This window comes from Dermacentor andersoni, chromosome 8 (genome assembly GCF_023375885.2).
Source record: "Dermacentor andersoni chromosome 8, qqDerAnde1_hic_scaffold, whole genome shotgun sequence".
Taxonomy (NCBI): Eukaryota; Metazoa; Arthropoda; class Arachnida; order Ixodida; family Ixodidae; genus Dermacentor; species Dermacentor andersoni.
In genome coordinates, this window is record NC_092821.1 from 111,413,414 (window position 1) to 111,439,830 (window position 26,417).

Below are 26,417 nucleotides of genomic sequence, written 5' to 3' on the forward strand. Positions count from 1 at the left end.
GCTGCCCATTCGCACCGCTGTATTTCATTTCGCATTCTTGTTCTTTTATCATGCGCAGCAATGAGTGGTGATGCTAGCGATAACAGGGACGCGGCAGCGTCAGAGCCGTGAGACGCGTTCGAAACAACGACAGTTAGAAAAGAAACCCGTTGGTTAAGAAATGCGGCCCATGAACACATGCCTTTGGTTGCAGAGAGCTTAGATGCGCCATTTTGCCTTGTTGGCTCCTGAAATATTCGCGTACATCAGTTCCATTAGTGCATCGAATTTGCAAATTTCCTTTATTTTTTTTTTATGAAGTCTGTCCTCCTCGACCATGTTCGTGCAGCGATGGTAGGCGAGCTAACGTGGTGCTTTACCGATGTTGAAGCACTTATCTTATTATGAAGGGACAACCGCTTGCATTTGGCTGGCAGAAATGCAGATTGTTGCTATGAAATGCCCGCTATACAAAGAATGAATAAAAGAGCAATAATAGCTGAAGAAGTGCCTTGACATCACTGTCTCTCGCTTTTCTACAAGAGAATGACTAACAGTATTCATTGAGTTGAACCTGAGGCAATGCCCACGATCTTTGTGGGGACATGTTCAGGATACCTAGACATGAAGAAATGCCATGAGGATGGCTCAATTCTCAATGTGTTACCGGTATGCGTTGGCTTGCTGTACTATAAATGCGGTATACGAGACTATCGCAAGAAAGTAGAGAGGCTCCTTTACCAAAAGTACACCTTGCCGTATGTTCACTGTTTGTGCGTCTGCATCACCTGCGAACGAAGTCATATACAAATGGTTACCATCGGTATGTCTTTTTTCCACCGCCGATGACGTCACAGTCTGCACACTGCATGGACACTTGGAACGTCCACAGGCCCTATACGAGGCCTCACGACAGTATGCCCACATAGGACAGACATTCGGCCACAAAGACTGCATATTAGTCACCGATACACTAGAACACTGACTTCTCCTGGAAACACTCATTCATTTCAACCTAAATGATTCACCCTAGTTTCGACTATCCACGTACTCCGAGTCGAACTGTGCCCTTCTGGCTCTGCCACAGCACGTGTTGTACATCGTCGCATCATGGTTTCCACAAGGGCTGCCACGTCAGAACGGGCTGCGCATCGCTTAACACATGAACTGGGGGTCCACGCGCTGGCTCCTACCCGCCGCACTAATCCAAAGTGAAGAACGTATGGCAGAAAGCTGCGCTAGCCTGATTTTATGTAATTAGATGAATTTGCAGCGTTTCGGAAGGAAAAGAAATATTCGGAGCAAAACAGAACAGAACAGGGAGGTCGGTGGTTCCTCAACTGATTTTATCTCAAGAGGCTGCAGAAGAAAGACCTAGAATCATGGAGCATATGCGACAAGCCTCTCATCCCAGGTGCAACCATACAATATCAACAGACACGGACAACAAGGAAAGTCTAGAGGAAATTGCTTATTTTAAATCAAATGCAGCAAATATATATAAATGAAACTGGACGAAAAAGGAAAAGCTTTATCCTTCTTCCATGGAAATCAGTAGAGCACGACAGTGAAACCAGTCTTCACAAAAGCTATTGCGTGTTTGCTTCATGCTCTCCTAGTCCGCTGCAACGAAAGCCGCGCAATTTGCGGGCCGGCGACCGCGTTGCTTCGGCAAAAGTACGAGCATTCTGGTGCGAGTTTCTTCAGCAGCCGGTTGAGTTGCGACGCGCTAAGCATCAGGAATGCGAGTGCCAGAGTTTGCAGCTTGAGCCGCGGACGCGGGAAACCGTTCTGCTTCACGCTGGCGTGTCACTCGCCGGACCACAGCTAATTTGCCTGTCGACGTTGTTGACTCTCTGCACCACTTAGTGCAGAAGTTTTCTTAGTTGGTGACATTACAATCGAAGCGCAGCTCCAAAACTACACTTGAAGCACATGAGCATAACTTGGCACACAAGTTTGCTTAGCGTTCCCCCCATGTTTGCTAAGTGTTGTCCTCGTTGAACTGGTAGCTACGCCAGGGCAAAGGACTAACTTTCCAGCTGCCACTAATACACAGTAATAACGCTTCAAACTGCACGAATTTCTAATTTCCTGCAACGACCGTAATTACGCCAAACATTTTTAATTATTACTACGCGTAATCAATGATACGTGCCTTATTGCCGGCATATATAAACTTGCTGTCAATTGAACTGAAATGAATTGACTTTAATAAAGTGCATGGTTAAAGAGTGGAAGAGAAGAGAAAATTTAGGAAGTAACGCCTGACGGTGTCCTCCCACTTGGGACAACAGTTTTCACAGAATTTCAGGACACTAGAAAACAGCAAAAAAAAAAAATGAATATATAAGGCTTTGGACCGCTTGCGAAAGGAGTATTTTCAAAAAGCAGTCTTGATCCAGTAAATGTAAGTTCGCACTGTCAAATTTGCAATAACCTGTTAAATTTGATCTTGCTTGCTCTTGTAGGTATCCTAGGGCACCAGGCTAAATTTTCCGCCAGTGACAAACCAAACTCATAGAGGTAGGGAAAACTTGATTCCGTATATCTAACTGTAAGGCTGCAATTAACCCACACACTTTCAACGTAAGCTACTCATTACCCATAGCGGGCCCCTGTTGCTCGCTAAATAATAACCAGGTGGGTTGTTTAGTTAAGCGGAGACACCGGAGAAAGTAGCTGCAGACCTCGTATGAGGCGTGAAAATATGAAATAAAAAACGAAGGCTTAGTAATTATTTCTAACGCCTATAATTAAACCTAGAACGTCAACATTTCGTCACACATTAAATTTCCTCATTTCCCCCTATTTGTATCAAATCGCGAGCTCGTTTCCTCTGCGGTTATTTTAGGACAGCGCGAAACATTGTGGATAACGGCAGTATCACAATGCGGAAAGCTTGAAGAAGTAACCCTCAACAAACTTCTCAAGATAAACAAGCTGCGTCGTACAGTATGCCGCGGGGACCTGTAAAATCAGCTACACGTCACAATGCACAAAACTAGAGGAAGATGAGCACTAAGTTATAATGTCCAAAGGACATAAGTAACATCAACGCTTTAATGTTTGTTTAGATGTGACGGATGAAACAACCCAATTTTTTTGTATTTCTGCAGGAAAACTTATGCGTCTTATAAAACGTTCCACAAGGGACCAAGAACGAGGCCTTAGGCATTTTCATTTAACCCTTACTTGGCCCCCCCAATTCAAAGTGCGCCTCCGCGTCGCCCTTAAAAAATTGCCCGCAATTTTTTTGAAAGAGCAGACTTTTTCGCTTTAGTTTTGTCAGGAAAGACCGAGAATTGGCATGTAACGTTTTATGAACTCTTGTAATCCCAATGAAATCTTCGCTGTTAAAAAATACGAGCCTGACTTTTTCGCCGGAGTTCCCACCGACACCTCGAATTGCATCTAGGAGCGAACAGCATTGGCAGAACAGAGCAGAACAAGAGTGAGGGTAGCAGCTAAGCGCAGGGCTATGCTATCAGCCTAAGAGCATAAGAATAGCGATGCCTAACAGTTCCGTTTTATCGTGCGTTCGGGAAGATGTCAGATGGCGCTTTGCTGCAAGTGGATCAATCGCTCTTGGGATTTTAGAAGCGAAGCTTTTGGTAGCAAACTCGCCGCGTTTTCGTGACCGTATCTGCTACGTGCCTGTTTTCTAGCCGAACGGACAAACCTAACACAGTGTAGGACCCGTGCTGCGCGCTCTACTGGGTTCCTCCCGGCAGCACCAGCCGGCGCTCGCCTCTGAACACCGTGAATTTCTTTTATTTAGAAAAAAATAGCTAGAACAATCGGTAAAATAGTAACAAGATCTTGATGGGGCTACCCACCACCTATTTCAAAGAGTACGCTCATAGCAACCAACCAATCATTCATTCGCGGCGGCTAAAAGTGCAAACAAAAAGAACCAGAAAGCTCAGCTTCGCACACCGCAGGTAGCGGCTGCGGCATCGCATTAGCCGCTCTAGTAGGCCTGAATGATGCCTTCGGTATCACTTTGTCTGGACATTCAGTAAACACAAACTCCTCTTTCGACTCTTTATGCCCTCACACAAAGCTTCGCTGTCTATATAGATTGAAACTGGTTGTGTCTGCTGCATTTTTAACATCTGCTATTACCTTCTAGGAGGTAACATTTTCGACAGCTGGCTGTGTTAGACGTCGCATAGACAATATTTATAAGAAGTGACCGCGCGCACTTTCCAGCTGACAAAGAAAGAAATTACGCCACGGGTTTGTCGCTACAATTCTCTGTGCGTCTCTCATCGTACTGCGGCGAGAAGCCGCGTTTCGCTGTTTACAAACATAGACCCTGGACAACTTCCGGTTTTTCCCACTGAAGCAGCCCGCTAAGCAAGAAGGCGAGTGGCGGTGATATCGACTAGCTGGAGTGCATTAAATTATAAACTCGTTGTTTTTGAAGACTTTTTTCCGTAACTTAACGACAATTTTACATGTCAATGTTGCCGCAAGATAAACGAAAATATTTATGAATTAGTCCTGAATGGTAATGCGCATGTCTTTTATCTCTAAACTTAAAAACAAACTTTCCGTACGGCGAAATATCATGGAAATACACTTTTATGTTCCTGCGCACTAGACTGATAAGGAACGTGACCGGAAGTTCCTTAGGGTCGCCCTCCCACTTCTGTTGTCGATCAAGCGAAAGCGTCTTAGGTTTTTTCCTAGAGGTATGCGTTCACACTGAACTGTGCGGCACGTCGCATTCGGTGCACCATTTCGCCTTGTTGCCTCATGAAACCTTCGCTTACATCAGTTTCATTAGTGCGTCCAAGTCGTACGCTTTATTCTACTGAGAAAATGTCTCCTCCTCTACTATGTTCATGCAGAGATGGCAGCTAGGAGAGCTAACGTTGTGCGTTACCAAAGTAGAAGCACTCTGGGACTTTGCTAAAGATAGCAACCAGCTTACATTTTTCCGGCAGAAATACTTCTTGTTGCTATGAAATTTTACTTGTACAAAAAGTGAGTAAAAGAGCTCGTATAACTGAGGAAGTGCCTTCAAAAACCTGTAATTTCGCTATTCTACAGAGCAAGTTTAATGGTGTGTTTTAAACAGAATCTGAAGCAATCCCCGTGATATAATTCGGGGTGTTCACGATACCTAGCTGTGAACGATTCCCTTAACGTTGGCTCCATTCGCCGTGCAACTGCGACGTACTTTCTCATAGTGTGCTATTGATGTGCGATACGAGACTATCACCAAGAGGTGAACAGGCTCCATTACCTGAAGTAGTTTCAAGAACGCTACTACTACGCTTTTGCGTACGTTCATAATTTTTACAAGAGCAATATCTGGCTAGAAGTAATCTGTCATGAGAATTTCAATTTGGACACAATAAGGACTCTAAAGCGTTCAAACTATTTAGGGCCCTCGTTGTTGACACAGCATACTTTGTTTGATGTTTAAGAATACTGGTGACATTGCCGAAGGAGTGCAACCCCCCCTCCTCCCAGTATAGGTATATTTGTGAAGCTGCTAAAGTCAAAAGGGCTGAGCAATATTAGTACTTGAACATCTTTACCGAGATAAGCTCTAGAAGAATTTAGCATGCCATGAACCACGTATGGCAGCTAGGGAATAATATTTCGAGAAGAGGGTGTAAGTGTGGGAACAATGACTGTCTGAATAAAAAATACGTTGCTCGACGTTTATGGAGATGTTAAAAGAGACCGAGATATTTTCTAAATTCAGGCTAATCAGCAAACCACACTAAGAACTGTCAGAATTACAAAAAGAGGGTGTCAGTGACGATTTTTTCTTAATTTTCAAGCTTTTGGAGCTCTCTTTTTGCAGGGGGTTTTCTCTCACGATGTCTTTTTGAGATACAGATTGATGTCAGTTATGTGCAGCATACAAAACACATAGCAGAACTGCTACAGTAGGTCTATGCAACACTCAATACAGCAAAAGATTTCTTATAGTACACTGCTGTTTAGGTTATCTTTCAGAATAGTGGACACAACGCAAAACTGCGCGACCACACTAGTATGCTGCGGACATCAATTATCCATCTACTTCCCTTCCTCTTCCGATAATGGAGCGTCACCTGGCATTGCAAGAGTTGGCAGAACTCTTGGCTCACATGCTCCCATGATAAATGAATTTCTCTAGTGCTTCCTTCCTGGTAATCTTTCGGCAGCTCTTTAACTTCACTGACTTGCGATACCTTTGTGTATCATCTCTCAGTCGGTTGATGACGCCTGCCATCTCTGGTGAGTACGTTTCCCGCTTTTGGCCTCGCTGCGGCGGTGTGGAACCTGGGAAGACAGAACATCTTCAATGTATCGACATTTGTTTTTGTTTAAATTACGACCTAAATATGAATCCGCTCGTACCGTTACGTGATATTACTCTGTATTTTTTTTACATCCAACAAGTCTCGTTGTATACGGTGCTGTGGTAGCCGGAAATAGCGTTCTTCTAACCTCTCTAATCCGAACTTAACCACGCTGGCTAGACGTCACCACAACGAAAGCATAAAGTTCGTGCACAGCTTAATTAGCTCTCACCACTGTGTTCGCTTGTATAAACCCATTAAGTTTTCTGGTCGTTCCATTGCCAAAAGCAGTTACAGCCTGAAATATTTTACCATGGCAACCCAGAAGTGACATGCCGAAACATACTTTTTTTTCCCTCCACAATTCAACGTCGGAACGCCTCACCCGAAAACGTTCGTTCTTTCCACCTGACCAATTTTTCGTCTGCAATTGACATGTGACGCTATTGCCACTCGTTCTATAGCGCCGGGCTGCAGGATGTAAAAATCAATTAAATCCAACAAATGAATTTCTTTTTTTCCGTGCATTACCATAGAAACCTCAAGCTTAATCTTCCTATTGAATGTGTTTGTCAATGAGCATATTTTGACGCGGATATTCATAAGCGTCCACAGTGGACGAGGGACAGCAGTGTGGATGTTGATTACTATTTTAGGTGATTGTATAATCACATAACTATTAGTTGCGACCACGTCTTTAGTTTATTCGCTCGATATTAACCATGACATTTATGTATTTACTTATTTATTTCTTTGCATACCCTTAAGACCCAAGGTGCTCCAGAAAAAAACACGTGCGTTATGAGAACAACACACTGCGGCTGCCAAGAAGGTAAGTATTGTGCAAGTGCAGATTTATTTTAAAATACCGGTCATTCTTGATGGTAGATGCGGGTAGACGGTTCCATTCGCGTACTGGGGAACAAAATAATGTAAGGAGAACATTGTACGTTATTATGGTACCTCTACTTTGCACAGGCGATTTGTTGTGCCTTACCTGTCGGATGACTCGGAAAGTGAATGACGCTTAAATTATGAGTTACCATAGATTTCACACAATCCAGCGTTAGGGACAGTTTTCTGCGTGAACAACAATATTGATGAAATTATGGATTTATGCTCAACCATTTTGAATATTGTAAATGTAGGGATCACATACAAACCTGGGGTTCTCAGGCTTCTAATAAAAGCAGCGTATTATTTAAAAAAAGAAGGTATTTCAATAGTGAAGTTGCGACTAACACTCCTCTTGAGAAAGAACTATTCAGACGATTGCTTTCACTCTGGGGTAGCTTCTGCACTCTTTGACCAGCCTGGCGAATATAAACTTTCGGGAATACAAAACTAATACCAAAAGAAGGCATGGAATACCAAGCTGTACACCGAATAACCAGTGCAGACGCATATACTTATAGGAGGAACTATGCTTGTACGTGCTAGTGTAAAAAAATCAAGCAACTATTAGAGACAAACGACCAGTTGTAAACATTAGGACAATTCATTGTATCAACAAAAATTTCGTGGTTGGTCTATCCAAAACCCTAGAGTTTGCCAACAAGCTTGCCAATAAAAAAATGGCTGGGGTGTGACTAGCATTTGAAACACGCCGAATAACTGGCGGCCGAAATTCGGAAAGAAGTTGTGGAAAAAGAAAAAGAAAAACAAGCTGCTAAAGTACTTATGTGCTGTAGACACGTGTAAAGGGGCTGTTGCAAGAAAACCGTAGAAAGTGGACGCATAAAAATTAACGAGTACCAAGATGTTGCCTGAACTGCCGAAACCACTAAGTGGCCGACTACAAGAAAAAACAAGTGGTCATGGCAGATTCCGCGGCGATATCGGAAACAAAGGTTTCATTACCCATTTTGCTCCTCCGTTTCTTGTAAAAACGTTGTCGTAGTGTCACTTCAAATAATTCGAGCTAATTTATTTAGAAGACAAAGAATGGCAACCGCACTTTCACATTCGATCCTGGCGAAATATTTGGCTCGTCCCGAATATTCAAAAAAGTAAATAGTTCTTTTTGAATACGAATTGAAATAATACGTATTGTTAGATGTGTATTCAAAACTTTGAATATTCCCGTACCCCTAATTATTAGACATAAAACGATGCATCACATAATATAGTTAGTCGCTGTAAAATACGGGGATGATAACGTTTCGACAAAAGCTCCAACACGTGCAATTCATGGTTCGACAAGCGAATTTCAATGCTGTCGATTTGTTTATAACACGTACATACGGAAAAATGAAGTAAATAAACATGTTAAAAGCAATTTTCGTTAAATTATCAGCCCAGGTTGTAGGTACGATGTAGCAGAGTTGCGTTCTTTAGATCTGGCAAAAGTACCCTCGGCTTTATGCTGTTATTCATGATCACTGTCTATTTTCCATACGCTCTCGCACTAACCTCTTAGGGCAAGTGTGCGTATCACTTTCTCTTTATGAACAATATAGAAAATTTATTTATCAACAACGCCTTTAAACGACGTACTTGGGGCAGCCGGAATTATTGGTTTAAAGGTGACTTCCTAGTAGATGTCGCGCCCCGTCCAGCTGAAGAATAAAAATAAAAACGTTACATAATTATATCTTCGTTATAAAGTCACTTTGTTGTAGCGACATTTGTTGTAGAAGTGCTCGACTCTGTACCACACGGAAGACTGCTGTCCCCTTCAATACCCATACTTTGGTACTTTCTTGAGACTTCTCTGGTACCGCCTTGAATTGGTCGGAGACGTGACGACGCAAAGCGGCCTCCCATAAAGCAATTAGTCTGTGGCGGACTGATTTAGTGGCCTGTGAAAGCCACGAAACACTTTCTGTGATTGGCTGCTGGTTCCATTAGGTATTTGTGTGCCCATTTTCCATATGTTGTAAACGAATCTGCGGAAGAGCTTGAATCTGACGCTTCCGAAATAAAGGGAAGAGTGCTTGTACGTACGTGATTGTACCATTGTCTCATCCAGCGGTGGTGTAAATCAACTCCAGTTATAGGCTACTGTCTCGGTCGATAGATGGAGCCACGCAACCAGAGGTCGGAATTACGCAGGCGACGCGCTCAATCCAAATCCTAACATGGCGAAATTCACGACGTCGATGTGTCAGTATTCCAACTTATATGTCGCATATTGAAGGGCGTTGCTGGGCTCCTAAGGTGTAACCATGAAATGGAAAAGGGTGGTTTTCTCAACTAGCTGATAACGCACGTTGACGTTTCGAGAACGAAAGAACGGAGAGAAAGACGTACGCGCAGGCCGTCAACTGAGGACATTGCTGAAAAATGGACGCAAATAGAAGCACCGAAAAACACGTGGACCCAAAAATTTAAACTTGCAAAGTAACCTTAGAGTCCCAACGTCACTCAGTGCTTCGCATCGAAGTAAATTAAGTCTGCTACATTCAGCGTAACAGGATGGATGGCTTCGCCACGCACGTTTTAATCGATTTGCTAATAAAACAAAATTGAGCAGCAGTTCCACTCTGTGAAGCGCTATCACCGATGCAGTGGTGCGTTTTTCCTAAATCTACGCATATATGTATATATAGGTGTTGTTGTTCTTGAAGCACACAGATAGTGAATACACTCACACTTTACGTGTATTTATAATATTTGAGAAGTTCATTAGATTATTAAGACTAATTGCGTATTTAGGCGGAATGCAACCTGAATATGCCATCTCCCTGCGACGACAAACAACATTGTCTTGTTTCCGTCCAGCTATTAGCCATGTGGGCATTTTGAAATCTTGGTGCATCACTGTTGGGACACCCTGGATGTCTGCATATATATATATTACATGTACATGAGGCGAGATAGCGAAGTAAGTAAGTCCGTTTCTATTATCAGCTTTTGAGAAGTGTCTGTTTTGGGTGAATTGCCAATTCACTGTCGCGCCACCGTTAATACGATATGCTGTGCTACTGCTATTAAACTTCTCTTCCCGTCCCAACAGCACAAAGCAGCCACGCAAACCCCTGGAAAATAGTCAAACAGAGGTTCGCTATGAACACAATAAAATTTAAATCGCAGAGATTAAGTGTAGTTGGTATGGGTAAGATAGCCTGAACGGCCACAATATTCCCGCACAGTTCCCACAGTTGTCACAACGCAACGTTTGATGCTCAAAATCCCGTACACAAATATCGGAGTGCGAGGCTACGCAGAGAAAGGAAACCGAGCGTCATGATTCGTACTCTTTTAGTATAACAATGAAGTGTCCGTTGTCTCCTTTTCAGAGCTTCGCGTGGCTGCTGGCGCCGGATATACTTGTGGATATAAACGAAACCGTTATAAAAGATATGAATACAAATTCCCACGATGTAGTTCACGTAATGCTGGCATGCTGATCACACATGTCGAGCTCAATTCTTAGTAAAAAAAATTACCGTCGCGCTCAAAACGCGCACAAGAATTCTCGGCTCGCAGGCATTTCTAAAAGGCACTGGCTTATTATTGGAATTAGGAGTTACGTTAAGGGGACAATTTTATTTACTTGATTCCCTTTGATGTAGCCCTGAAGTGCCTGACCAGTCATCGATGCGACATCGAGTTCGACATCAGAAAATTTTTATTTGTGTTGGAGAAGCTGAACACATAGGATAATAACTAACGTAATTTCTAATAATAGTAATTATTTGCTACAGTACATAAATTATGACCTTGTGTTGTGTGCCATCTGTGCTTAGGAATAACAGAGTATTAATAGCAGGCAAAATAGTATTGTATTCTTTTTTGTGGATATGTACACTCCAAGGCCAAACTAAAGGTGACCAATGCAATATTCTTCACGGGGTACTCTGGGTATTACAGCATTAAGCACTCTATATGTGCCATTTATAACTAGGCCATTCTTCAGGAATGGACATGGCCTACAACGTACTATTGCTGCATAAAACATGAAGAAATCATACCGGCTCACAGATGCATTCGTAGTACAATGAATTGTTAATACAACAGGTAGTTACTCATCGTCATCATTATTAACATCAACATCAGCGTATGGTAATATCCACGAGAGGACGAAGGCTTCTCACATAGATATCGAATCAGCCCTTTCTTACGAAACCTGATTTAAACATGCGCCTGAAAAATCTAATTTCACCACCAATATAATATTCTGCCATCTTCGGCTGCACTTCCCTTCCCTTGGCACCCATTCTACGCAATGTGCCTGCTTGCCTGACTCCTTTCTTCATCGGTTTTTTTACCACATTTCTCGTGCGCAATTAAGGTAGCTGTGAAATCTTTGTTGGTATTTCCCCAGATGTTCACGTATGACTTCTGCACTCCACGATAACACAATGCCTCCATGACTGCTGGTATGTCTACTGAATGAAATGTCTTTCCATAATACAGGAAATCCATAATATCCATAATACAGGAAATCCATAATATCCATAATACAGGAAATCCATAATATCCATAATACAGGAAATCCATAATATCCATAATACAGGAAATCCATAATATCCATAATACAGGAAATCCATAATATCCATAATACAGGAAATCCATAATATCCATAATACAGGAAATCCATAATATCCATAATACAGGAAATCAAAGTGCACGACAACAGAATGGTGATACTGCTATTAATACGACTTTATTACAGCCGATTGATGCCGACCAATTATATACCATTACAGCCAACAACAAAAACTAAAACAACAAAAAACGTTGGGAGTTCCACACAGATTGGGTATCTTTGATTTTGAGGTCCTTGTAGTTACGCCACGGATGCGTGGATAAAGGGGCCCTGTATCACTTTTAATGGAAATGGAAAAATGTACCTGAAGTGAAGATGGACTACTTCAGAAATATTTTGCCGCAAAAAGTAATTTAATGCGTTCAGCAGAACTGGACTTATTGCCAATCAAACATGGCCTCCGCTTTGTTTCATCGATGAATATGTCAAACAATGAATATGTCACGCATTCGAGCACTCGCCAAAGGAGTTTGTTAAAAACAGTGTTTTGATCCAGTGAGCGCGCGACTCCGCGCTGATTAATTTAGTTAAAACAAGTAGATGGGCTAGTTAGTGTGAATCTTTGATAGAATGTGTCAACGCGACGGAACAAGGACGTAGAAAGAAGCAGACTTACAAAGACAGCGCTGTCTTCATGTTTCTGTTTTTTTCTACGTCCTCGTTGAGTAAAGCTTACACGTTCTATCATTGCTAACTTAGTTTGTAAGTGAATGTTTACATGTTTATACGGCCGATAAAACTACTATCTTTACTTCGTACAGCTATCTACTAAGTTGCTACCGCAATGAGTGCTTCGCTCTTCCAGCGGTACTGCGAATTTTTTGTTAAGGAGGCGTTTGAGAGAGTTGTTGAACCATGGCAACAGTGTGTTTGGAGGGTATGTTTCTTTGAGGTACACAGCTGGAAATTAAAGATAACAGTATAGTGTTTGAAAAGTCGCAATGATCCTCAACTGAGCAGTTGTCAAAACCGGCGATGTAAGCAGCTGTAAATAATTCAATTTCTTGCGTGATAGAAAACGTAACAACGTGCTTGTAATCACGGACAACCCTAAAGCTCTTTTTAGTAGAAACATGCGCCCACAAAGTGAAATGCATAAGCAAGTGATCACTTAAACCAGGGGTGTAAGTAAGTTTGGAAACTAAGTCCGATGGAATAGTAAAAATGAGGTCAAGGATATTAGCGGTAAGTGTATTAGATCCAGTAGGTTCATCAACAAGTTGCGCGAGGTTAAAGTCAAAACAAACATCAAGAAACTTACCGCATCCCGAATAATTTTTTGTAATAGTGGCGGACCAATGTGGCATGAGATGTTTAGAAAGTTGAAATCTGCTAGAAGAAGAAAAGGCACTGTAGGGTATCGCGTCACAATATTATTTAAGACGCCATGAAATTCACCACAGAAGGAACGGGGTGTAACTGGGGGTCTGTAACATTCACAAAAAATACCATTCCTACTGTCAATGGTAATACGTACGCCCACAACCTCTAAAGCTGACACGACTGGGACATTTGAGGAACGGAACTCTTCATTAACAGCGATCAAGACACCCCCGCCGACACGAATATCGCAGTCATATTCATAAATAGCGCATTTTCTTTTTCACAGTTTTGAATTTCACCGCTTTGAACCTTTGCATAAAGCCAAGTTTCGCATGAAACAACAATACCCACAGAAAATTACTCAATATGACCTGAGAGTGCCGTTTGCTCATTGGGCACACTGCGTGCATTGCTAAATCGAAGAGACACATTTTTTTTGCGTGGCGGGAAGATAGCTATGCTGTCGAATTGTCAGAATTGCTTGAAGCCGCTTTGCGATTAGCAGGTAGGCGTGCCTCACGAGAGGGGTGTACTTCATAAACGGTATCAGCGGCTGCACAGTAGATGTAGCGTTTTTTGTTGATGATAAGCTTGTTAAAGCGCAATGAAAAGGGTTGGCCGTATGATTTTTCACATTGAATAACTTTTCTTCGTAACAAGCGTACTGATCGGCAGAAGTCTTCGCCCACAGGAATTATGGCTGTTTTCAACTTAGTTTTCTAAGAAAAAATAAATCTTTGGTTTTAAAAGCTGAAAACTTTATAAGTGGTGTGTCTTTAGCGTCTCAATGGAACCAAGCATGCGCGCTCTGTCGATCATACCGTCGGTAACATTCAAGCTTAGATGACGCGGCAGCAGTCTTCGGACGGTGCCACCGTCTCGTTAGCACTGTGAGATATGCCGTAAAATAATAAATTATTTCTTCCGGACCGATATTACCACTCTCAAGCCTTCAGCCTTCAGTTGTAACAGTTTCATGACGAAGGGGGTTAATTTGAGCTGGGCCCGACACATCTTCTACAATAGATTTCAAAGTTATTATACTTTCTCTAAGATCTCATTTTTTGCATGTGTGCCTCTTCGGTTTCCCTTTAACTCGACGAATGACTCCCTTATTTCCGTATGACGCTTGTCAAATTTAGTTGACTAGGCAACAATGGCATCAAGCAGTTCCTTGTTCAATTGGCTATGGTCAGGCTGAGGAGGAACGGGGATTTGTTATACGTCACCTCTTAGCATGAGGAGTCTAACAACAAATATACAGTCGTTCAAGGTATCCCAAACAACACTTGGGGCACGAAATCAGCAAGAGAAATCGTTGCTTGAACGTTTACAATGAAGAGCTGGCATTAAAAAGCAGAAGGGGATTTTGAGCAACAACATCGTCACTGCTCTCCAGTGCCCTCTATTTAGGAAAAGATGGGTAGGACAATCGGCGAAATAGGAACAAGAGATCGGTGGCGCAATGAACCGCCTGCTTCAAAGGAAACGCTCATGGGATTCATCCATTCATCAATCCGCGGCGGCGCCGGCGGTGCGGGGGAAAGCAAAACAAAAAGAAGAGAACCAGAAATTTCGCCTCTCCGTATCACAGGCAGCGGCAGCGACATTTCAATAGCTTCTCTACAAGGCCTGAATGAAGCCTTCCGTGTCACTTGGCGCGCACATTAGATAAATAAAAAATTTGCAGTTCCACTCGAAAGGCGAAGCACCGAATGGGATAGCAAATTAAGTGAATAGCTGTACGAAATAAGGATAGCAGTTTTATCGGCCGTATAAACATGTAGACATTCGCTTACTAAATAAATTAACAATGATGGAATGTGTAAGCATGACTCAACGAGGACGTAGAAAGAAAAAGGCAGAGACAGCGCTGTCTTTGGGTGTCTGCTTCTTTCTCCGTCCTTCTTCATCCGCACTTGCACATTCTATTATGGCTTCAAACCAAATAGCCCGTCAACTTGATGTAACTAAATTAATCAGCACGGTGTAACGCGCTAACAGGTAAACATGAACACATCTCGCTCATTGAGCACGGAAACCCGCTGTCAAAATTCTGGAGTAAGGAATCGAGGCAGCAGCAAGCGAATTGACCTTCATGCATGTCTCGCTTCAGCGCGAAAGAAATGTCGATGGCACAGCGCATAAGTAGCTACAGGCACTACGCGCACTGTGGAAACATCGCAGATCGCTTTGAAGATGAGGCGCGCGGGATGCGCGAACTTTGGCCACGTGGAGTCTACTATGGCGCCCACGATTGGCGATCTCGCGATCTCGCCCGCCCATACGCGCCCCAATGCTGTAGCGGTGGGTGCGAAGAACCCCGGTCCCTCTAAGCTGACCCCTTGCCTCGAGCGCGACAGGAGAAGGCACGCATCCGGCCGCATTCCTCGCTCGCTCACGCGAAATTGAATCGCGTTCGCGTGCTCACCCTCACAGGCATTGACTCGCAACATACAGCATACGGCACGTGGCGGCGGTTTTATCGCCCTCGGAATTTATACGGAACCTCACGGCGACGCTGACGACAGAAATGCGCCGGGAGGATTTATATAATTTCTACCGCAATAAAACTTGTGTTTCGACTCTTTATGCCCTGACCCACTCCTTCCCAGTCTATATATAGATTCGAACTTGTTGGATCTGTTGCATTTCTTCTAAATATCCGCTATTCCCCTGGTGCAAGGTAACGCATTAAGACACTTGACCGGTTAGGTGTCGTATAGGAAAAATTTTAATAGGTTACCGCTTGCAGCTTCAAGAGGACAAACAAAGTAATTACGCCACGCGTTCGTGCATGTCGCCGGAACCGCCTGTGCGTCTCCTATCGTCCTGGGGCTAGAAGGCGCGTTTCTGCAAGGTCAAACAGGTGGTGTCGTCCGATTCAACACGTTTTAAGACACTTTCGCGGACTACAAACATAGACCCTGGAAAATTCCGGTTTCGCTCACTGACGTAGCCAGCTAAACGTAGCAAACAACAAGGGCATTGGCGGCGATATCGCGTAGCAGGACTGCGCCAAATTTAAGCCCTTAGATTGTGAACACTTTTCTTCTGAGAGTAACGACAGTTCTGCAAGTCAAAGTTCTCGTATGTTATACGTAAAACGTCATGTATCAGTTTAAGGCGTAATGCGCGTGTCTTTAGTCTTAAAACATAGAAAGATACTTTCTGCACAGTGAAAAAATTTAGAAATGCACATTCCGTTCCATCGCAGTTGACTGATAAGGCCCGTGAGCGGAATGTTCTTGGGGCCACACTCTCGCTCGTGTTGTTGAGCAAGGAAACCGTCTTAGATTTCTCTGCTAGAGGGACGCGTTCACACTGAACAATGCGGTGGGTCGCTTCTGATGCGTCATTAGGCCTTGTTGGTTCTTGACACCTTCGCGTGCATCAGTTTCATTGGTGCATCTGATTTTCACACTTTGTTCTCCCGATGAAGTCTCTCCTCCTCAACCATGTTCACGCAGGGATGGTAGGTAGGCTAGCTAACGTTGTGCGTCTGCAAAGTGGAAGAGCTCTGCGGCTTTGCTATAAAACGGCAACAGCTTGAATTTTTCCAGCCGAAATAATTGTTGTTGCTGTGAGATGGCACTTGTGCAGATATTGAATAAAAGAACTCTGATAGCTGAAGAAGTACACTGAAATACTTACACCACCATTTTTCTATAGAGAATGACTTCGAGTATTCATTGAGTGTAAACTGAGGTAAACCCCATGCTAATTGTTGGCTGTTCAGAATCCCTAGCCGTGAAGAATTTTTGCGTAGTTGGCTCCATTCGCACCGCGAGTAGGTGGTTCGCTAGTACTTCCATAAAACGCTGCCACTGCGCCTTCTCGTATGCTACTTATGTGTACATGTACAATATGTGTGAACGTAGTGATAGAGACACGGCTACGATTGGTATGTTTTTTCCACACGCTGACGACGCAAGACGGTGCACTTTATGGAGACCTGGAACACGGTCAGGCAGTAAACGGCACTTGCGTCACGAACGCCAATTTCTAACCTGGTGCTGGGTAGGCCAAACTTCGGGAGGAAAAAATACAAAGAAAAAATGAAGCTTGCTTCCATGGCAATGGTTTTGTTGATGCAAGAGGGGGAAACGCCATCGCGCTTTCTCTGCAGGTGCCAACGGAGACCAACACCGCCTGCATTAATTTTTTCATATTGTTTTTCCTCTTTCAGATTTAGTTTGCTACACCCTTCGGCTTCTAGTTTTCTTTTATTACTCACCACATATGTGCGACGCATTTGTGTGAAAACTTTTCTTTTTCTCTTCAAGATGCGCGCGCCTGCATGCTATGCCACGCTGCAATGTTGTTTCGGCAAAACATAACTTGGCAAAAAATGTGGTTTATTCACTGTCTGTATCAGGAACCCAACGCACAGCAAGTCCAATTCATAATGCAATGCGTCACTACAAATGGGCGCATTCAGTACTGTGGTGGTACATACGTAAGACAACTTCCTACAGTTTTTCAGACATGATGATGATGTGTGGTGTTTTGTGACGCAGGGGCCAGGTTTGGCCAAAGAGCGCCATGACAAGTGGTAATGTTGAAGATGTATTATGGGAGATGTGACTTGGCTGTAAAGTGGCCTAAAAATAGTCGCAGTAAAGTGCGTAAAATCTACGTGCTATAAAATTATGGCGATGACTAATGAATACTATGAACATTAAAATCCATCGTAAAAGAATGATGCATTGTTTAAAATATGCGAGATGTTAAATTGCTTACAGCACTACTGCCTCGCCAGAGCCCTTGAACCACAAGGGCCTAGAGGCATGTGCTATTCAAAATAATTATCGCAGCGGCATCCTCTGAAGAGAGGAAGCGCTACGAACGTGTGGGGCTAATAACATGCAACACAACATCTTTCAAAAAACCTAGGATGGCGTTGGTGTCAAAGAGTGTTTCTGGGCCAAGTAACATAACAGGGTGAAGGGGGATGTGCTGCCGGTAAGCTAAGTGAAAATGTTTTTTTCTTTCAGATTCGGCTTCCCGACACTCCAGTAGGACGTGGAGGACGGTCAGCCTCTCCCAGCATCTACCACAGGTTTGAGGCTCGTTTCCCGTGAGTAAAAAGTTATGTGTGCCAAAAGTGTGTCCTATTCTTAGCCGGCAGAGTAGGACATCTGTCCGGCGTGATTTTGTTGCAGAAGGCCAGAACCCTAATTGTGGCTTTATTACGTGCAGTTTATTATTTGTTTCCATGTCCCACGAGCATTGCCAGTAGTTCCGCAGTTTTTTTCGCAAGTAGGGCCTCAGATCTGTGACAGGGACTGCTGCGGTAGGATTTACAGAATACGATGCAATTGATATGGCCATCTGGTCCGCCAGAGCATTGCCTTCGATGCCCCTATGACCCGGCACCCAGCATATGATGACATGCTGGTTACATATATACGTTTTACATAGGACGGAATAGAGTTCATTGATTACTGGGTTTTTGTGCTTAGAAAATGACATTAGGGCCTTCACAGCACTTAGTGAGTCCGTATATATAACTGATTTCTCGAGTTTTGATTTCTTTATATACTTTACAGCCGACAACAGTGCGTAGGCCTCAGCCGTAAAGATGCTTGTTTCCGGATGCAGTACATCGGATTCCGAGAAGGATGGGCCGACGGCTGCATAGGACACCCCCTCCCGTGACTTCGATGCGTCTGTGTAGAACTCCGTGCAGGAGTGTTTGTATTGGAGTTCCCGGAAATGCATTTGTATTTCAATCTCTGAAGCGTGTTTTGTAACTTGCATGAAAGATATATCGCATTCTATGTGCTGCCACTCCCAAGGAGGTAGCAGCTTGGCTGGCTGCATTAGGCGGAGCTCGAGGAGTGGGACATGCATTTCGTCACTAAGCTCCCTCACACGCATCGAAAAAGGCCGCCTTACGGAAGAACGATTATGAAAGAGCGTAGCATATGTCATATCGTTAATGGTATTAAAACATGGATGTTGAGGATTAGAGTGGACTTTCAGGAAATATGTTTGGCTGATGTATGTTCTCTGCAGATGTAGTGACCACTCATTTGATTCTGCATATAAACTTTCTATGGGACTTGTTCTGAAAGCTCCAGTGGCCAGTCGGATTCCTAGACGGTGGACCAGATCTAGCATCTTTAGCGCGCTCGGGGCTGCAGAATGATAGATCAGGGCACCGTAGTCCAACCGCGATCGGATGAGGCTCTTGTAAAGATTCATTAAACATTTCCTGTCGCTGCCCCATGCTGTGTGGGATAACACTTTAAGTAAGTTCATTGTTCTTAAGCATTTGACCTTGAGGTACTTTATGTGTGGTATGAAAGTTAATTTCGAATCAAGTATGATGCCTAAGAACTTGTGTTCTTTGTTCACGGGAATTCGCTGACCATACATTTCAATACTGGGTTCTGCAATGAGTCCTCTCTTTCTTGTGAAAAGCACACAAGAACTTTTGTTGGGGTTGACTTTAAATCCGTTTTCTTCTGCCCATTTGGACAGTTTGTTCAAGCCCTGTTGAACTTGCCTCTCACATACTGTAAGGTTGCAGGATTTGAATCCTATCTGTATGTCGTCTACGTAAACAGAATAAAAAATGGCTGGCGGTAACGAGGCACGAAGGGTGTTCATTTTCACGATGAAGAGCGTGCAGCTAAGTACACCTCCTTGAGGTACACCAGTTTCCTGTATAAAAGGTCGCGACAATACATTGCCGACTTTCACGCGAAATGTACGGTTGGACAAATAGCTTTCTATTAGGACGAGCATATTGCCACGGATGCCAATTCCCGACAAGTCTCTCAATATTCCATAGCGCCACGTAGTGTCGTACGCCTTCTCCATATCGAGGAATACGGATAGGCAATATTGTTTATGTAGAAAGGCATCGCGAATGTTTCCCTCAATGCGCACAAGGTGATCGGTTGTGGACCGCCCTTTTCTGAAGCCACACTGAAAGGGATCGAGGATATTGTTGAGTTCAAGGTAATGTACAAGTCTGCGGTTAACCATTTTTTCAAAAAGCCTACAAAGACAATTTGTAAGAGCTATCGGACGGTAACTTGCCGCCAAGGAAGGGTCCTTGCCCTGTTTAAGAATAGGGACCACAATCGCTTCTTTCCATGTGGATGGGAGGTTTCCCGCAGCCCAAATAGCGTTGAAAAGCGTGAGTAGTGTAAGTTTGGTGTCAGCGTGTCAGTTTCTGATCATTTCGTACATGACCCTATCAGGCCCCGGCGCAGAGCCCCTGCATGTGGTCAAGGCAGCTCTCAACTCAGCAATATTGAAAGGCTGGTTATAAGGTTCATACTGCCTGGATTTTCGTATTATGGACTTACATTCTTCTATTTGTTTGTATTTCAAAAATGATTGCGAATAATGGTTTGAACTCGACACGCTCTCGAAGTGTTCCCCAAGTGAATCTGCCTGATCTTTTAGTGTTTCACCTTGTGTGTTTACCAGAGGAAGTGAATATGTTTGTCGCCCTTTTATCCTATTAACCCGGTTCCAGACTTTGGCCTCATCTGTATACGAGTTGATACCAGATAAAAACGTCTGCCAACTCTCTCTTCTAGCCTGTCGGCGTGTTCGCCTGCCTTGCGATTTCACTTTCTTAAAGTTAAACAGATTCTCCGCAGTGGGAGAGGCGCGTAGCAACCCCCACGCTTTGTTCTGTTTCTTACGAGCGATCCTACAGTCCTCGTTCCACCACGGGACACGCCGTTTGCATGCCAAGCCATTTACTTGTGATATACATTTAGTTGCGGCATCTATTATGAAGGCTGTAAAGTATTCCACGGCAGCATCAATTCCTAACGAGGACATCTCATCCCATGAAATATTACTGAGAGTTCGGAATTTCTCCCAGTCAGCTGTATCAATCTTCCACTTGGGAGCCTGTGGTGGATATTCGTTTTCTTTAGGTGTTCTTAATAGTATGGGGAAGTGGTCGCTTCCGTAAGGATTGTTCCTAACTTCCCATGCGAGTTCAGGAAAAATAGAAGGAGAAACTATGCTGAGATCAATTGAAGAAAAGGTTTTGTTGGCAAGACAGTAATATGTGGGTGCCTCCTTATTAAGCAGACACGCACCGGAAGAAAAAAGGAGCTGTTCAACGAGACGACCCCGCGCATCGATACGAGAGTCGCCCCATAGGGAGTTGTGCGCATTGAAATCGCCAAGAACAACATAAGGTTCTGGTAATTGATCTATAAAGGATTGGAATTCATGTTTCGTTAATTTGTAATGTGGGGGAAGGAAGGAAGGAAAAAGTAGAGAAGGAAAGGCAGGGAGGTTAACCAGTTTAGCGTAACCGGCTTGCTACCCTACACATGGGAGAGGGATGGGGGCGATGAAAGATGGGGAAGGGGGAGAGAGAGAGAGAGCACATAGCACAGCACACAAACATCGTCCGGTAGAGTCCATCAATCTGGCATTGTACGTGATAACACTGTCAGAGCCGCTTGTCCAATCCCGTCTCTTTCAAAAACTGAAGTAGTCCCTTCGTCGCCTTCACCTGCGATGTCTTCTGTCGGCGGCATGTGAAAATGTAAAGAGAGCTAATGGTGATGAGTTTGTTTAGGAGAACAGCTCGAACCGCCACTGCTTCGAGAGGCGTTTGTAGCTGTAAAAGTTGACACGCAATGCTCTTATGGATAACAATGGCGACACCGCCCGATGATGCGACAGCATCATCGCGATCTTTGCGAAAAGTTATGTACTGTCGGAGAAAGTTTGTGTGTTTGGATTTTAAATGTGTTTCCTGTAAACACAGCACTTTTGGATTGTGTTGGTGGATCAGTTCTTGTACATCATCAAGGTTTCTAAGGAGACCTCTGACGTTCCATTGTATGATTTGTGTGTCCATATTTAATGTAAATTAGTGCTGTGTGTACGGAAACGGAAAGATGCCTTAGATTACAGAGCCCTTTCGAGGCCCTGTAATAGGTGTTTTGTTCTTTTTGAAGGGTTCGAGCGATTCTCGACGCTCCTTAGGCGCTTGGTGCGCCTTGGGGACAGGTGTAGTGTCCATTGCCTCGTGTGAGGCGCCGGACAAGCGCTCTTGCGAGCGAGAGGTTTTCAGAGGGAGTCCCGCCTTGGAGGGCAAGACCCCTGCGCCGACCAGCCCGGAGGTCGATGGGGCTCCCAGAGGGATTTGGCTGCGCTGGCCATTGCCAGCGCTGGAAGGGGCCTCGGACGCTGGTGCAGCGTCGGCTGCGTCCACCTTCGGGGTCGATGGCCCCGTCTGCTGGGTAGACGGAGCAGCGCTAGCTGCAACCGCCGCGGGGGCAGATGGCGTAACCGCCGACTCACTGCCTGTGGGTCGGACAGCCGCCGGAGGCCGTTGTGACGCTACCCCTTACGCGCCACATCGGCAAAGCTACTCTTAGACAGGTATGCTACCCGCCTGCGTGCCTCTTTGTAGGATATGTTTTCTTTAACTTTGATTGTGACTATGTCTTTCTCTTTTTTCCAGGACGGGCACGACCGCGAGTATGCGGCGTGCTCGCCTTCACAGTTTACGCAGTGGAGAGTGTTTTTGCAAGCTTCAGAATTATGTTCGTGGGCACTGCACTTCGCACAGGTTTGACGGCCTCGGCAGCTCTGCGAACTGTGGCCGAAGCGTTGGCATTTGAAACATCTAAGGGGATTTGGCACATATGGCCTAACACGGAGCTTGATGTACCCGGCCTCTACAGACTCGGGCAGAATACTTGAGCCGAAAGTCAATATAAGGTGTTTGGTCTTGATTTCTTTACTGTCACGCGTGATCTTAATTCTTTTCACATTGATTACATTCTGGTCACTGAAGCCCTCCAAGAGTTCATCCTCAGTGAGCTCCAGCAAGTCATCGTCCGAGACAACACCGCGGCTTGTGTTCATGGTACGGTGCGGGGTTACTGTTAATTGGGTCTCTCCAAATGACACAAGTTTCGGCAGCTTCTCATACTGCTTCTGATCTTGGAGCTCCAAAAGGAGATCGCCACTTGACATTCTGGACACCTTATATACTGTACCGAAAACTTCGGTCAAAGTCTTGGAGACAAGGAACGGTGAAATGGATCGCATTTGTTTGTCTGGTTTTTCTGAATGAATCACGTGGAATCGGGGAAAGTTGAGGACTTGTCGTCCGAAAAATTGAAAGATATCTTCGGTGCGCCCTCGTTTCTGAGGGCGATCAGGAAGTTTGGGGAAAGAAGGTTCCATGAAAATGTATAAAAATTCGGCAACAGCGCCGACCGCCCACCACGGAGCCCAACGAGGGGACGCGGCAGAGCTTGCATGCAAGTCTGCACGACGCCAGTCGTACGCCGCCACTATAACCAAATATGGTGTACCCAAGGTTGGATAACCACACAAGGTTAACCCTTGCCGCCAAGGAGGAAGGAAGTAAATAGAAGAGAGAAGGAGACAGGAAAGGTGGAAAGTAGGGGAAAGACGAAGATTGTAGGGAGAGAGAGACAGGAAAAGGCGACTGCCGATTTCCTCCAGGTGGGTCAGTCTGGAGGTGCCGTCTATGTGAAGCTGAGGCCGAAGAGGTGTGTTGCCTGCGCCGGGGGGCCTTAAAGGTCCAAACACCCAGCTTCGGCTCAACCCCCAGGATCCCCTTTTCCCCAGACACGGCTAAGCCGCGCACGGCTACACGCGGGAGGGTCCGACCCTCATGTGCTCGGGTCCGTGGTGTCGTAACACACCAAACGCCTGCTCACGCAGACGCCCCTGCGGGGAGTTTTTCAGACAGAACATTATGCAGAGGCCATGCTTCGTTGCTGTGCAGAACACAACCTAAGCAATTTTGCCGCAACAGTTACTGGTAAACATTACCAAGAGCGGTAGATCTACATACTTCGCATGCCAGTAACAAAAGCTTCCTTTTTAATTCCCTACCAGGGGAAAAAGGGCAGTTTTTACTAGGTAGAAGGAAATATTTTTGGCGGCTATGCACGAATGCCTTATTTACATTGTTTGGTATCAACATGTCGCTAAGGGAATTTACTATTGAATAACATAAATATTTCATATATGTTTATTACATAAATTAATGAAAAAATGTTTATAATGTAAAAATTTATACAGTCAGCACATCGCTCTGCTGGAAAAAGGTGCACAGCTTTAAAAATATCAGAGGTAAGGAAATTTGAAGATATACATTTTGTAGCCTTATAAGTTCTAAAGAAATAACACAAGTTTCAGAAAGTTTTTCGGAAAACTGTTCTTTCCACAAAAAAAAATGTTACCGTGGTTCAGTGGCATGCCATTCTCCAAAGCAGTCCCTCGTCGGGATGAAACAGAGATCCACACCGCATGGCTCACAAAAAACTGCCGTCTTCATCTCTACTTTGGTTTTTTCATAGCAGAGCTTGCAGTTACGGCGCTTTTCTTGCACCTGGGGCTTGTGCTCAGACTTCTTTGGAGGAGGTGGAGGGTGACTAGGTCTGTCGTCCAACACAAAATTCTGGTTTACCAGCTCAATTCGAAATGCAAGCTGGTCAAAGCCAGCCTTTCTGGAGAGCTCCTCTATCTCAGGGTGATGGTCCCTGTGTTCCTGGAAAATGATGAAGCTGTTGACGACAGCAATGTCAATGCAGCGAAAGAACAGTGTCTTCCACCACCTGACACACTTCATCAAGACATTATAGGAAGCAATAAGTTGATCGGATTTGTAAACACCAAGCATGCCCTTATTATAGTCTTCTATCAAAAGCGGCTTCCTGATAGGGAGCTTTGTCCATTGGTCTCCTCTCTTCACTTTTCGCATTGCAGTGACGTGATTGTTGGCAGTGTGTGCTGTGCTTATCATGTTTACAGCGCGCTTGTCTTTCCACTGCAAGTACAGCACATCACGGCACCGCAGCCAGCGAATGTCACCTCGAGTAGCTTTTTTCTCCCAAGTGGAGTCTTTCAACTGGGAGGGAAATCCACGACGATCTTTGCGCGTTGTTCCGCAAGAGAGAGTCTTCCTTTCAAGGAGATGTTCAAAGAGGGAGGTGGACGTGTAGAAGTTGTCAAGGTAGACAATGTAGCCTTCATCCAAATATACATCACAAAGGCGTGCTACAACGTCATAAGCCAGTCCCTTTGAGCTGGGTGTTTCTCGCTTAGCGGTGTAAACACCGAATTGAACAGTGTAGCCTGTTCTTGAGTCAGCGAGGACCCATAGCTTATACCCCCACTTGACCCCCTTCTCACGCATATACTGCCGAATTCCCGATCGTCCTTTTGATTTACAAATTCGTTCATCGACGCACAAATTTCTATATGGCTGGAAAAGGTGACCTGACACGTCGTTCATATGCTGCAGTAAATGTGCGATCCTGTGCAGCTTGCCATCGCGGACAGGGTCAGTCTTCTCCGGGTCCATGACACTAAGAAAACCAAGGAACGAAAAAAATCGGCTCCTGGGCATAATCTTTCGAGGAATGAGGCCCGAAAACGATTCCGAGGTATTCTAGTATAAATAGAGGAGAGGTAGTTCCACAATTCCCATGTATATCAGGATTCCAATGCATTGCATTACTTCACCCGGACTGAAATTTCTCCATGAGCCGTCCTTTTCTGCGTAAGTCTGCGTCTCTAAAATATGCATCCACGCATATTTGTTTGTGTTTTCGCAGATAACGTTGATTAGCTCTGCTGTGAAAAATAGTTGGAAGACATCGATGGCCCGTATGAAGTGCCGTGCATTACTCCGGAGCGCGCCGCCAACTTCGACCCCCGGGTTTCTTCTCGGAAAAAACTGCACGCGCTTTACAGCTGCTGGCAGGGAATCATGTCCGTATGACGTTGAGACCCTGAATATATATAATATAGCTGCGAGTACATGCTCCACTGCCCATAACTATATATTAGTAATCGAAGTGTGCGCCGCACATAGAGCTGACACTCATACGCTGGATGTTCCGGCTTGATTTGATGCATCCTCGTCCTCGGTGCTGAGTTCTGATGTGTCCATATATTCTTCAGGCTCACTACTACTGATTACATCCGCAAAATCGGCTACAGAAGCGCTCGATTGGCGAGAAACACGACGTGTTTTAGGAGCGTCTGCGCGCGATGACGACGCCATGATCGACGCGCTCGCCGGACAATCCGAAAGTTTTTGCGGCGCGCGGAGACGAACCGGAAAGTAAAAAACCAACAAAACATAGTGAAAATCGTTGTGTGCTTCCCACTTTCTAACCTAGATGGCGCTAGGCGCTCGCAAGTCGCGCGAGAGCGCGAGAATTGGAACATGAAATGCGTCGATCAAATTGATCGATCTGAATAGGCGCGGTAGCGAAAGAGTTAATTCCACACAACGGGTATACTGGCTACTCCAAACA

At 44.5% G+C, this 26,417-nt stretch overlaps 1 pseudogene; it reads right to left on the reverse strand.

Annotated features, from left to right (window-relative positions):
* Positions 1–24,234: 24,234 nt before the first annotated feature.
* LOC140212983 (piggyBac transposable element-derived protein 4-like) lies at positions 24,235–25,681 on the reverse strand (annotated as a pseudogene).
* Positions 25,682–26,417: the final 736 nt, after the last annotated feature.